The sequence below is a fragment of the Physeter macrocephalus genome, chromosome 15 (genome assembly GCF_002837175.3).
Source record: "Physeter macrocephalus isolate SW-GA chromosome 15, ASM283717v5, whole genome shotgun sequence".
In the NCBI taxonomy this organism is placed as follows: Eukaryota; Metazoa; Chordata; class Mammalia; order Artiodactyla; family Physeteridae; genus Physeter; species Physeter macrocephalus.
In genome coordinates, this window is record NC_041228.1 from 79,278,277 (window position 1) to 79,282,770 (window position 4,494).

Consider the following 4,494-nt stretch of genomic DNA (forward strand, 5'->3'; position numbering starts at 1 on the left):
CAGTAGTTGTGGTGCACGGGCTTAGTTACTCCGCGGGGCACGTGGGATCTTCCCAGACCGGTGCTCGAACCCATGTCTCCTGCGTTGGCAGGTGGATTCTTAACCACTGCACCACCAGGGAAGTCCCATTTATGCACTTTCTGAATGCACTTTTAAGAATCTGTGAACAAACAACTTTTATGTGTTTTCTATTTGTGCACTTTAGGATTTAATGATTTGAAAGAATATTTGCATATTATGCCACCTTTCTTCCTCCTTTTCCCCTCCTTTTCCCATCTACACTCTTGTTGTTTCTTACTAATACAGGGAAATAGCAGGTCAGGTGAAAGAAAATGACAAGACAACACAATGTCGATTGATAATTATGTGAGGCTATATTACAGATTACCTGTTGGTTTAGGACTCAGTAATCTTGGAACGGCATCTCATATTTGCTCTGTGACATGTGGTTCTGAAGGAACTTGGCAAGCCTTTTTAAATCTGATAATCACATTTGACAACCACCAGGCCTGAAGTAGATACTGAACAAGTCTTATTTCTGATTTACGGTTGAGTCAAGAGATAAACAAGAGTGTTGTCAAATACCTTATGCTTGTAAACTTCATGCAACTATGACAGCAAAACTATTTGGGAAATAGAATAAAAGCAATATTATCAAACAGGTAAAATTCAGATTACATGTTAAATGATGCTTTCCTGAAATTTAGCTATCACTTCCCAGGTTTTGTCTGACACTGTGAACTGCCTTTGGAGCTTTGGCAACTCAGCACGACTGTGCGCGGAGCGGGGGAACTGGGTCCCAGCACACGGCTTCTCTTCCAAATCCAGGCTGACCCGTGATAACCCGTTAGGCCCGCAGGTGCAGTGGCCCAGAGCCAGGTATTGTCATGAGTAAGAGCGCAGGGTTCTTGCCACTTTCTACAGTTGAGTTGCACAGATGAAGGCGTGAAAGGGAAGCAACAGAGAAAAGCCTAACATTTGGATCAATAAGCAAGTCAGCCTGCAGGCCAGCACAGATGGACCTGACTGATCTCCGTGGCTTTATTTCCAAGTAAAAGTGACAAATTCAGTAGGCTCATGCTTGGTTTTTTAAAAAATCAAAGAGTAGTTAATTTACAATGTTGTGTTAGTTTCAAGTGTATAGTGAAGTGATTCAATTATACACACACACACACACACACACACATTCTTTTTCAGATTCTTCCCCATTATAGGTTATTATAAGATATTGAGTAGAGTTCCCTGTGCTATACAGAAAGTCCTTGTTGATTACCTATTTTATATGTAGTAGTTTATATATGTTAATCCCAACGTTTTAATTTATCCCTCCCCCCTTCCCCTTTGGTAACCATAAGTTTGATGTCAATGTCTGTGAGTCTATTTCTGTTTTTTAAATAAGTTCATTTGTATAGTTTTTTTAGATTCCACATATAAGTGATATCATACGATATTTGTCTTTCTCTGACCTACTTCACTCAGTACGAGAATCTCCAGGTCCATCCTGGTTGTCTCAAATGGCATTATTTCATTCTTTTTTATAGCTGAGTAATATTCCATTGTATATGTGTACCACATCTTCTTTATCCATTCATCTGTCAATGGACATTTAGTTTACTTCTGTGTCTTGGCTATTGTAATAGTGCTGCAGTGTACACTGGGGTGCATATATCTTTTCGAATTATAGTTTTCTTGGCATATATGCCCATGAGTGGGATTGCAGGATCATATGGTAACTCTATTTTTAGTTTTTTTAAGGGACTTCCATACTCCCATACTCTTCTCCATAGTGGCTGCACCAATTTACATTCCCACCAACAGAGTAGGAGGGTTCCTTATATCATATTTTTCCCTTAGTGCATTACAAGAATTCCTCATATGAAATAGAATATTAATTCTGTGTCAGATTTAGAATTGCACATGTTACCTATTGTGTCATTTGCCTGTGACCTTTTTACCTTTTTTATTCATGTCCTTCCTTAAATGAAAATCAAATCAATCTGTCTTTTTTTTCTTTCAATTACCTTTAGTGAATGTATGATCAACCCAGTGTGGTTTTTTGACTAGTGGTTTTAACTGACCTACTGGAGCTTCAGTGCTGGGCTCAGGATACAGCCTGAGTTGCAGTGACTCTGTAGCCTTCAACCCATAACTACTACACATAGTTTAATTTACTGGGAAGCTCTCTCAGCAGAGTCATTGATTTTGCTGTTTTTCTTATAATATCCATAGTACTGGTATTTTTTCTAGAAATTGGACTTTTAAGGACAATAAACCAATCTAGTATGTATATATTGTCATAATGTAAAGGAATTTTCTTATAACACCCAGATGTGGAATGCTGTTTAGACCCATGGATTATAAAGTATATAAACATACATATATACACACTCATGGACATATAATACTTAATACTATGTTGTATTATATAATACAATATATAATATTTATTACTACAATATGTAGTTGATAATATGAAAGACACACACCTTCCTATTTTTTAATGCTTTTCAGCTCTTTTATTTCTCCTTAATGACATTATTATCCAACTCAATTTTTGAACATTTAACAGTTTAAAAGTTATTGTTTTAATTGTCATTCTATGTCATATAAATTTTTATTGTACTTCTAATATTCTCACAAATGAAATAGACAATATGGCTATGCTTGATTATTTTTCTTATATGAATTTTAAACATTTATTCATGATCATTTTTATTTAGCACTGGTTTGTTTTTTTTTTTTTTTTTTGTGGTATGCGGGCCTCCCTCTGTTGTGGCCTCTCCCGTTGCGGAGCACAGGCTCCGGACGCGCAGGCGCAACGGCCACGGCTCACGGGCCCAGCCGCTCCGCGGCATGTGGGATCCTCCCGGACCGGGGCACGAACCCAGTTCCCCTGCATCGGCAGGCGGGCTCTCAACCACTGCGCCACCAGGGAAGCCCTTTAGCACTGTTTTTAAAGGTTACACTTCTTAAACCATCATCTCGAGAAGATTTAATTTGTCAAATATTATCAACTCTAAGTGAAAAGCTTCCTTTGTCTGTAATATTGAACTTGACAGAAATCTCACACATTGAAGAGCTATAGAAACAGCATGAATTATTTTTCACTGAAATATTACTGAGAGTTCAATTCTTGCTTTAAGAAATATCCATATGGATGTAATAATATTTACTTTGTTTTAATGTTTAACATCAAAGCAAGGTGGCTGAAGAGATAAGCATTTCATGCCTTTCCCAAGATGACAAATTGCTAACATACTTGAATCCTATTTGAATCAGTGTTGTAAAAAAAGGCAATATTTCACACAGCTTTGCCAGATTCTGGAATGCTTTAATTCTCTAGATAATACTCGGTGGAAGCTTTACTTCAGGGTGATTAGCTACTTCTCTGCAGTGGACAGCGTCATGTGGACAGCGTATAACATTGCTATTGTCTTAGTTTTTACGACGACATTTATAGCACACCATTCCTAACTTTGAGGTCTGTTTGATATTTTTTTCTTAACATCTTTATTGGAGTATAATTGCTTTACAGTGGTGCGTTAGTTTCTGATATAACAAAGTGAATCAGCTATATGTATACATATATCCCCATATATCCCCTCTCTTGTGATATGTATACATATATCCCCATATCCCCTCCCTCTTGTGTCTCCCTCCCACCCCTCTAGGTGGACACAAAGCACCGAGCTGATCTCCCTGTGCTCTGCGGCTGCTTCCCACTAGCTAGCTATTTTACATTTGGTAGTGTATCTATGTCCACGCCACTCTCTCGCTTCGTCCCAGCTTCCCCCTCCCCCTCCCCGTGTCCTCAAGTCCATTATCTACGTCTGCGTCTTTATTCCTGTCCTGCCCCTAGGTTCCTCAGAACCTTTTTTTTTTGTTTTAAGATTCCATATATATGTGTTAGCGTACGGTATTTGTTTTTCTCTTTCTGACTTACTTCACTCTGTATGACAGACCCTAGGTCCATCCACCTCACTACAAATAACTCAGTTTTGTTTCTTTTTATGGCTGAGTAATATTCCATTGTATATATGTGCCACATCTTCTTTATCCATTTGTCTGTCGATGGACACTTAGGTTGCTTCCATGTCCTGTCTATTGTAAATAGAGCTGCAATGAACATTGCTGCAATGAACATTGGTACATGACTCTTTTTGAAATATGGTTTTCCCAGGGTATATGCCCAGTAGTGGGATTGCTGGGTCATATGGTAATTCTGCCTTTAGTTTATTAAGGAACCTCCATACCGTTCTCCATAGTGGCTGTTTCAATTTACATTCCCACCAACAGTGCAAGAGGGTTCCCTTTTCTCCACACCCTCTCCAGCATTTATTGTTTCTAGATTGTTTTTTAACATGTTTATTGGAGTATAACTGTTTTACAATGGTGTGTTAGTTTCTGCTTTACAATAAAGTGAATCAGTTATACATATACATATGTTCCCATATCTCTTCCCTCTTGCGTCTCCCTCCCACCCTCCCTATCCCA